Below are 10,369 nucleotides of genomic sequence, written 5' to 3'. Positions count from 1 at the left end.
TTTTATCAGAAATATTTTTACTAGATAGTTCAGTTACCTTGTCTTGAAGTTCACACAGCTTTTGCTATTTAATGAATACCCCTTATTAAATGAGGCCAATATTTATGTTTATTTTCCTCAATTTTGTTCTTTCATCTGTAAATTTCTTTGTGATATAGACACATTGCTTGGCCATACTTAGTTATGTCACTAGGCCCATCCCTTCATTTATATATGAAATCCAGTTTCAGCAATTTAGCAGTCAAATTAGCAGGAACTCCCAACCTTCAATATCCAGTCAATAGGAGCATCTCTTACCCCACCTCCTCATCTTTCACTCACCCTTTCCCAACCCTGGGACATCTGGTGACTCAGTCCTGTCCTCAGGAAAAAAAAAATGGTGAAATTTAGACAGACTTTGTCTTTCTCCTCAAAGCTTCCTCTTAGATAATTCTTCCCACTCAACCACATCCTGCTGCGTGGAAATAAGTCTCCACTTACCCATGCTGGACTCAGGGATATACTCAGTATCTTGCCCTCACTGCAAGACAACATCAATGATCCCTATAATCTATCACAGTGGCCCAGAATAAAGTTGATATGATTGACTTTAACAAATGTCACTGAATATGTTTTTTCTTAATGCTTGTCAAGATCCCAGCCTCACAGCCCCAGGGAATTGGGCACTTTCATCTCCTGATTCTACACACATCCTTCATGCAGCTACTTCTGGCTATTTTCACTCAGGACTTTCAGAGCAACCTCTCTATTTAGGGAAAGGCTGCCTCTCTATTGTAAGGAACATTCTTATAAGGAACATTTACAAGCACACTTAATTTGAATGTCATAACACTCTCAACATTCCAGATCAGCTGTTCTTCAACTTTCTATAATTTGTATATAAAAGCTTTACATAATGAAATTATCATCCACAAGCCCATAAATTCATAAAGCAATACATTTTCTGTCAACTTGATTGCCACTGCCTGCAGTTCTAGTTTTATTTTCCCTCAGAGGGAATAGGTTTCCCGGATTTCGTGTTCATGGTTTCCTTGTGTTTTTTGGTTCACATTAGTGTGGGTGAACTACAATTGTACAAATTGTACCAAGCTATTTAACTGTTTCTATTGCTAGCTCAATGGAGAAAACTTGTGTTATCTTCTTGGCTTTGACACATTCATTCAATTTTTATTCCTAAAATACACTTGTGTTGCATATAGTTCATTCCCCATGTGAAATGCCATTCATTGGGAAAATGTACCATAGTTTACTTGCCTTTTATCTGGCAGTTGATTACTGGGCTTTTTAAATTTATTAATTAATTATTTTTAATTTCATTTTCCATTCTAACCACAGTTCTCCCTCCTACCCCTCCTTCTGCCCCGCTCTTGCCTCCTAGCCCACCTCCCATCCACTCTTCCCATGGTAAGGGCTCCCATGAGGAGTCAACAAAGTCTGACACATTAAGTTGGGGCAGGACCAAGTCCCTCCCCACTGAGTTAAGGCTGAGCATGGCATCCCACCACAGGGAATGGGCTCCAACAAGCTAGTTCATGCACCAGGGACAGATCCTGGTTATACTGCCAGGGGCCCCTCAAATAGACCAACCTACACAACTGTCTCTCACATACAGAGGGCCTAATTTGGTCCAATGGAGGCTCCATAGCTGTCAGTCTAGAGTTCATGAGTTTCCACAAGTTCAGCTATCTCTGTAGATTTCTTTATCATGATCTTGACCCAACCCCAACCCCTGCCTTGCTCATATATTCCTTCCTCCCTCTCTTTGACTGGATTCCCAGAGCTCAGCCTGCTGCTTGTTTGTGCATCTCTACATCTGGCTCCATCAATTACTGGATGAAGACTCTATGATGACAGGTGGGGTATTCACCAATCTGATGACAGGGGTAGGCCAGTTTGGGCACCCTCTCCACTATTGCTAGGAGTCTTAGCTGAGGTTATCCCTGGGGATTCTTGGGAATTTTCCTAGGACCAGGTTTCTCACTAACCTCTCTTTCATTGTTCTTCTACTCTGCCCCCCACCATCCCGTTCCGTCATGTTCTCATCCTCTTCCCTTCCCCTCCTCTTTACTTCCCACCTCACCCCCAGTTTACCCGGGAGATCTCATCTAATTTTCCTTCCCAGGGGGATCCCTGTGTCCCTCTTACCCCTAGCAGCTAATGAGATAGCAGCTGTTTTCTCTCAAACTCTTGCAAAACGGTTCTCAAGCTCCCTTCTGAGTTCATTTTTAGAAATTCTTTTATTAACATTACTAGAGATCAATAAAATGGAATCCTGATTTATAAGTGACAAGTTTGGCATCCAACATGGGTTAAACATTAAAGAGATTCCTCTGAGAACAGAACAAGTGGCCATTCTGTCTCTTGATTCAAGTCAGTTATTCTAACACCTGCCAGTTACTTTGGGCTAAGATTCCTTTTTGGAGCATTCAGTCTGTAGACTTTGCCTTTTTATCTTGCCTCAGGTATGTAAGTCCTTTGCTTGGATACTCTGCCCTACTGGGAAAAAAAGTCTTTTCTTTTTTCCTCCTCTCCAAAGTTCTCTCCCTTGGATGGCAACAAGACATGGAGGTTACACACAATGCCTTTTTTTCTTGGGTTGTTTGTGGTGTGTGTGTGTGTGTATGTCTGTGTGTGTATGTATGTATGTGTGTATGTATGTATGTATGTATGTGCATGTGCATGGCCGATGGCCTCTAAATGGCGCTAAGTTTAATCCCCTCCTTTTTCTCACTGGCTGTGGGACTCCCATTCATTTCCTTCGCCACTACTATTCCTTCCAAGCCAGAGAGACTTCAGATCAAATTAAGGGAAAGGGGGGAACAAAGAAAGCAGCTTAGTAGATTTGTGCATACAAACCCCTGACCAAAATGGAGGGCATTGTAACCACCTTGTATAAATTGTGTTACTGTGCAACTGGATTTGTGACCACAAGTTCTTCGGGAAGCCACTTCTAACTGTGTGATGACAACACAAAAAGATGATGGTGTTTTAAATCAGGACTGTTTATTTTGACAGCTTCATTTCTAAGAGTTTTGAGTGGGCTGCCACAGAGGTTCACAGGCCCTTCTGTCTCAGCTCATGTCATCCTCAACTGGTACTGTGGCGGTCACACCAAGGGATATTTGTCACTCTCTGTCCCTTCCTGGTCTCCCAAACAGCAACACAGATGCAGGCTGGGTGCACTTCCTTGTCCTTTCTGGGTCTTTTTGAGCCTTATCAGCAGATCGTTAAACCAATAACCTATGAGACAAAGGAAAATGAAATCTAGTTGACTTCTTTTAGTATTTCCAGTTATAATTGGATTCTTTCCATCTTCATCATAGGAAATTATGGCCTCTTCCTTCATAGGTCAAGACAATGAAATTGTTACTCTTTTCTACCTACAACTTCTCTCTGTGTGTGTACTTCTGTGCTTGGCTACAGGATCTTTCTTATTTTCTAGACAATGTATCTCATGTCATGTCACTCCATTTGCTCCATATCTACTTCTGTTTTCTGATATATATTTATGTGTGTATGCTATATCATATGTTACATATATTTGTCATATATATATATATATATATATATATATATATATATATACATATATATATATGAAGATTGTCTATAGCCATCACATGTTTTGGGGGATTTGTAGTTAAACATATGGGTCTCATGTTTGGTACATATGTGCTCACCCTCACTCCCTCATACACAGTTAAATTATAATAAATAGAATAAATAACATTATGGCTGTGTTACCTAGTTCTCTCTTCTAAGAATGGTGACTGTGAAGGTACCATCCAATATGCTAATATATTATTATAAGACTATAGCTAGAGTTTAGAAGAAGGAAGTATTTCCCAATAAGTTTAATAATATCTATTCTGTTACCAGGGCAACTATAAAGCCGTTCATAGGCAAATATAAATGTCACCTTTACTTCCACAAGAATAAAAGAAAAAAAGTTAATGAAAGTGAGCAAAGACCTCCAAGAAACACCTTAGACTCAAGCCTTGAGGGGTACCTGAAAAAGTGCAACTATTTTAATAACCAGGGGTTAGAAAACTAGAGATTTTGCTCCATGAATTGGGTCAATTCTTAATGTGCTGAAATTGTGCTTAGGAGAATTGGGATACTGAGATTTAAAGAGCAAAGATCTGTTTTTATAATGAAGAAATCAAGAATGGAGAACCAGTATTTATGAAATAGGCAGTCAATGACAATTAATTAATTAAACAACTAATTGAGCTATTAATGACAACTGGGCTATTAACCAACCTAGTAACTAATGAAACTAATCAACAATATTAATTTCTGGTTGCCCGAATCATACTTTCCAATCCTAGTAACCAACAACAGTTGCCCATGCTTAGGGCTTTGTGAGTCCCTTAGACACACACAGTGGGAAAATGGCAGAGCTGTCTTCTGAAGCTCAGTTCTAATAATGGCTCAGTAATACCCTGTTAGGATCATGAGCTAAGGCATAGCTGATTCTTCTTTCAATATGAAAATGTTCTTAACCCTATGCTTGTAAATCTAGCAAACAGAGTGACACTAATTGTCATAGCCAGTCAGAGCTCGGGATCAAAACGAGCCTCCAGGAAGCCATAATAATTCTGCATTCTGTGCCTTCAAATATTTGACTAGCATACACTAGATTCCTGATGAATACACAGACTCACACAGTTATCTCCAGTTAAAGCTTTGTCAGTGGCCATAGTTTGTGACCCAAATGTTTCTTAGCCACTTCTACCAAACCACAGAGAGTCCCAAGAGGAAAGTTGAATTAAAGAGCATTCTTTCTCTTTTGAAAAAAAAAAAGAAAAAAGAAAAAACCTCATGAATAGAAACCAGCATCTTAGGGTTCAAATGCAAGGACCTCTTTGTGGGGACATGCATAGCTGGGGTAACACAGAGTCTTAACCTTGTATCTTCTGGGATGATAAAGCTGAGGGAGTTGGAGTGGGGCATTTGCAGACTTTTTCTCTTAATAAATATGATGTCTTACAATAGATTCCTCCGTAAATATGTTCCATACCAAATTAGTAGAGACTAGCCATCTTCCTATTTTAGACAAAGTCATAACCACTGTGTAGATTCAAGTCAAGGGAAGAAGATGCTGCCTTTCCTGTCTGTTCCCTAGAGTCTGGACAGCTGCCAATCCAAAGTCCTTCTATTCCTTTATACACACAAAGGATGTATACACAAAGAGACCTGCGGTCTCTCAATAGCCAGAGAGTCCAGTTTTCAAATGATGTTTTAGGTTATTCAGAAATTTTCATGTCTTTGTAACAACAGAAATTTCTTTAGTGATCAGCATAAAAAAAGCTACATTGAGTAACTTCCCCTGAGCCAAACCACAAAGAAATATAACTTAAACAGTCACATCCTTCCAACAAGCAATTGGAGATGTTGTATCTAAACTTGGGACTATGAATAAAGAGGACATTAAAAAAGTCATCCCATTGAAAGTAGATTTTTTTCTCATATAATGTATCCTGATTAGGGTTCTCCTTTCTCTACTCCTCCCAGTTCCTCACCACCTCCCCTTTTATTTAGATCCACACCCTTTTCAGTCTCTCATGAGAAAACAAACAGGTTTCTAAGGGAAAATAACAAAATAAAATGCAATAAGATGAAACAAAAACTAACACATCAGAATAGAACAAAACAAACAGAAGGAAAAGAGCACCAAGAGGAAGTTCAAGACACAGATAAAGACAGAGACCCACACTAAAAAATGCCATAGAAACACTCAACTGGAAGCCATAATACATATTTAAAGGACTTGTAGGGTAAAAAGAGAGAAGGAAAAATACAAATAAAATTTAAATAATAATATTTTTTTAAAAAGGAAAAGTCCTGACATGACAGTATGAGACAAAGACTTTCCAAATGTGCTGTTGAGTTTGCTTCCTATCAGTCATTTATGGTTGGGCATCCAGCCTGCCCTTAACAATACTTTGTTTCCCCAATAAGATTCCCTTGGAGGAAACTAAATTTTCATTTGCAAGTGGATATATCAATTGGAGATGGTTTCTGGGTTAGGGATGGGGACATGTGTCTACTTATCCTTTCATTTCCAGGACCCCATCTGGTGCTGCCTCAGTCTCTGTGAGTCCACACGTGCATCACTTCTGTTGATGTAGAAGGCTGTGTTTTCTTGGTGTTCTTATTCCCTCTGGCTCTTATCCTTTTTCCACCTAAGAGGGCAGGTCTTTTCATGTAGTCTTCATGAATCTTCTGATAAATATTATCTCCCTAAGCTATACAAATGCTGAACAAAATCTTGGGGATAGAGATGGCTCAGAGGTTAAAAGCACTTGCTGCTCTTGCAGAAGACCTGGGTTCAGTTTCCAGCACCTACACAGTGACTCATAGCCATCAGTACCCCCAGCTCCAGGGGATCCACTTCTCTCTTGTGGCCTCCTCAGACACCAGGCAACCATGACATACACATGCATGCATAAAAGCAAAGCAAATACATAGAACAAAAATAAATGTCTTAAAAATACTAAATAACAACCATTCGGAACTTACTATGTTCAATACACCCTGTTGCTTTACCTAGGTTATAGTAACTATTGGTCACAAAAATCCCAGGGAAAAGTTGTTACTGTTGTTCCCAGTTACAGCAGAGGCAAATAAGTCTGAGAACAGTGGTTCTCAACCTTCCTAATGCGGCCACCCTATAATGTAGTTCTTCATGTTGTGGTGACCTCAACCATAAATTTATTTTTGCTGCTACTTGCATACTGTAATTTTGCTACTGTTATGAATCATAATGTAAATGTCTGATATGCAGGATATCTGATAAGTGACCCCTGTGAAAGGGTTGTCTGAACCCCAAAAAGGTTTCAACCCTCAGCCTGAGAACCATTGCCTTCGAGAATCCGTGGCATAGCTAATGTGTCAGCAAAGACTCAAAACCACACCCCTTGACTAGAATTGATGTGCTATTGTTTCATTTCATTCCATTCATTTGTTTACAAGCTCTCTGTCCCCATAAGCATGAACATTTCTATGTGATAAAGCCCTAGGCTTTCTCTTTCTCTTCTTTGTTTTTTCACTTGATTTAATTATTGTATTCCAAATCATTTCTCCAGTGAGTATCTGAGAATCAGGTCACCCCTATTCTATAAGAATTATAAACTAGTGAGTTCCCATATATTCCCCCTACTCCTGTGCACAGCCTTACCATCTAATGGTGCTTGCTACTTTGAATGTACATATACATTCAACTAAGAACTGCACATGTTTGGGGAAGAATTTAACTTCTATTATCTTGGAGATTGTGTATGTAATTACCTTTATTAGACCCCTAAAATCTAAACTTGTTCTAAATTTGGGACTGAACCTCATTGTATTATCTCTCAAAGAGTTCCTTCTCAGTGTCCCTGTGCCAGCCCATGAACTTTTGAGCACAGACCTGAGGAACTGGGTTGTGCAGTAAGGAAGAGAAAGTTAAGCAGAGGAAGCAAAACATGAGGTTGGAACATGCTCGGCTTATTTAAGAAACCCAAAGAAAGCCTTATAACTTAAACAAAGTAAGACAGAGAAAGGGCATGCCAAGAGCAGGTACAAGCAGAGCCAGCTACACTGACAAAGAGTCATAGAGTCCCTGTGCTCATGAGAGCACTGCGCTTTCTTTAATGCTGAACTTTCAGCACTTTTAAATACATAATACTTGTAGCGAGGAATTTGCCTTTTCATTTTGCAATGAGCAATGAGAATCACAGTAGTTTCCCTCATCTTTGGCTTTGTTTTCGTCAGATTCACTTGCCCACGCCCGAGCACTGCCCAGGAAGTATTAAATGGAAGTTTTCAGAAAGATACAAGGTGTGTTTTCCATTATGAACCATCTCAAAAGCACGATGAAATCTCCCACGCTTTCCTACTGAGATGTAAATTATGAATTGTGCAGTGTATCCACTATATGCTATCCACTCATTAGCCCCTAACCCAGCTCAGTTGCGAGATCATTTAGCACTTCTGCTCTAGCTACTCTTATTTTATTTAATAATGGTCCCGAAATATAAGGCTAGTGATGCCGGCAATGAGGAGATGCAAAGGGAAGTAATAAACTATCTCTATTAAGTGAAAATATGAAAATGTGCAGTTGGTATGCATGTATAATGAAAATACTGATTATGGGGTTTCAAGTATTTGGAAGGGGTCACTACCACATGTAACTAGTTCTGGGACAGAGCAATAGCAAGGAGTTGATCGCTGTAGACTTTTAGCCATTGGTCAATTCTAAGAACATTTACTTTAATGCTGGATGTGATGAGAAGCCACTGAGGTGTTTTTAACAGTGCAATGACAACATCTAATTGTTTATTTCATTCGCTGTTAGATTGGATCTGAGAGGATGAGATGAAAACAACCAAGAGGTGCTGATGAGTTGATCCATGGATCTAGATTTTCGAAGATAAATAGAAAAACATATGGTGGGTGGGAATGATGGCAGATGCCTCTACTCTCAGCACTTGGAAGCAAGGGACAGGTGGGTTTTTTTTTTTTTTTTTTTTTTTTTTTTTTTTGTGTGTGTGTGTGTGTGTGTGTGTGTGTGTGTGTGTGTGTGAATTTGAGACCAGCCTGGTCTTCATCATAAGACTGTCTCAAAACCAAACATGTGAGGATGGATGGGAACTAGTATATGAGAAAAAGAAAAGTCTAGGAAGACTTTCAGTTTGGAACCTGAGCACTTGGAATAGTGGAAGACCACAGAAACGTGGGTTTGGGGTTGCAGAGACCAGGAGTCTGTTTGTGGAGCTATCGAAGTTGAGAAAGCAGATATGCGGGTCTGAGGATGGGTAACAAGGTTCAGGCTAGAGACTAGACACTTCGAGATGGGGAAACGCCGAAATGGAACTGGGCGAGGATCCAGAGCAGAAGGAAAATCAGAGGAAGTGACAGCCTGGGGTTAAGAAAGGAGCAGCTCCGTTTGCACCAAGAGGTCATGTGTGTCAAATGTCAATACTGTTGAGGAGTGTCCTCAAAGAAACCTGGAGAATCGCCTGTCCAAAAAATTAGCAAGATGAGGATTTTTTTAAAATGCCTTACTGTGTCACTGGAGATGTGGCTCGGTGGTTAAGAGCACTGGCTGCTCCACCAGAGGACTAGAGTTCAAGTCCCAGCATCCCAAGGGTTCCTCATAGCCATTTGTAACTCTCATTGCAGGGGGTCCAGCACCCTCTTCTGGCCTCCATTGGCACTGCATGCATACAGTGCTCAGACGCACATGCCTGAATAGACATACACATAAAATAATTAAAAATAAGTAAATAAAATAAAAATTAAAGATGCTTTATTGTGCTACTGGGATCCCTCTAATCAAATTGTGAAATTTAACTGTGTCAACACTTTAGGAACCTTCACATCAATATTCAGATATTAATGGAAGGAATCCTTTACCTTTAAAAATTTTTACCATAACCAGGCTTACTAATGCTACAACCCAGTTCAGGTCCCTGTTGTCCCAGGACTGGATTATTGAGTAAGCCCTAAACTTCCCTTGTTTGTTCCTACCAACAGCCCGTCCTGATTAGTCATGCTGGAACAAAGCTCTTCTTGATGAGGTCCCAGATTCTCTGGCTTTTCTCCCAGCATACTAAGAATTTTCTCTCATCCATTTCCTCACTGTTACTTTAAAAAAAAAAAAAAAAAAAAAGAGAAAAGTCCCTCGCACAAGATCATGTGTTTGAACAATTGGTCTCCAGCTGGTAAAGCTGTTTGGCAAGGCTGTAGAACATTTTGGACCAAGACTCTAGCCAGCAGACTGGGTCACAGGGCGGGGTCCCACGTAACAAGCCCATGGGGCCATCTTTCTTCTCCCTGACCCCAACAGCAATGCCATCGGTGTCTTGAGCTCCCACGCTGCAGCTGTGGGCTGTTCACCCTTCCATGTGTTCCCTGCAGTTGTGGGTTTTATTTCCTGACCCACGAAGCAAAATAAATCATTCTTCCATCAAGGCATTTCTGTCATAGCAAAAGAAATGCCACACTCCCCTATCTGTTTGTCAACATCATCTTCTTTAACACCAGAGACAAGACCCCTCCGGTACAGGCACAGGTGAGAATGATTCAAGAGGCCTCCTCTAGTCATCGTAATTTGATGGGCTCTGTCTCTATTAATTTAAAAGGAAACACAAGACAATGAGGAACAATAGCATTAACTAAGTGGAGCAAAGAACTGATGTTTTCCAAGAAAATATAAGCTAAGTCCATTCTTAAAACTGACCAAATGCTAACAGAGATGCACAAGAATCAGGACTCTCATTTGCTGTTGTAGGTTTGGAAAGTCGTGGCGCAGCCTCTTATAAACAACTATTTCATAAAGGACCCAGTGATTCCACTCTCAAGTGCTTGCTCCAAGGAAATT

At 40.1% G+C, this 10,369-nt stretch overlaps 1 long non-coding RNA gene across 1 annotated transcript; it reads right to left on the bottom strand.

Annotated features, from left to right (window-relative positions):
* Positions 1–2,981: 2,981 nt before the first annotated feature.
* LOC118238242 lies at positions 2,982–9,236 on the bottom strand. Its single transcript, XR_004768028.1, has 2 exons — positions 9,052–9,236; positions 2,982–3,240 (listed from the first exon to the last, which is right to left on the bottom strand). It is a non-coding gene; the product is annotated as an uncharacterized LOC118238242 (long non-coding RNA).
* Positions 9,237–10,369: the final 1,133 nt, after the last annotated feature.

This window comes from Cricetulus griseus, chromosome 2, assembly GCF_003668045.3.
Source record: "Cricetulus griseus strain 17A/GY chromosome 2, alternate assembly CriGri-PICRH-1.0, whole genome shotgun sequence".
NCBI classification, from domain to species: domain Eukaryota; kingdom Metazoa; phylum Chordata; class Mammalia; order Rodentia; family Cricetidae; genus Cricetulus; species Cricetulus griseus.
The sequence above is the reverse complement of the archived record's forward strand: the minus strand, read 5'-3'. Positions and strand labels throughout refer to the sequence as shown.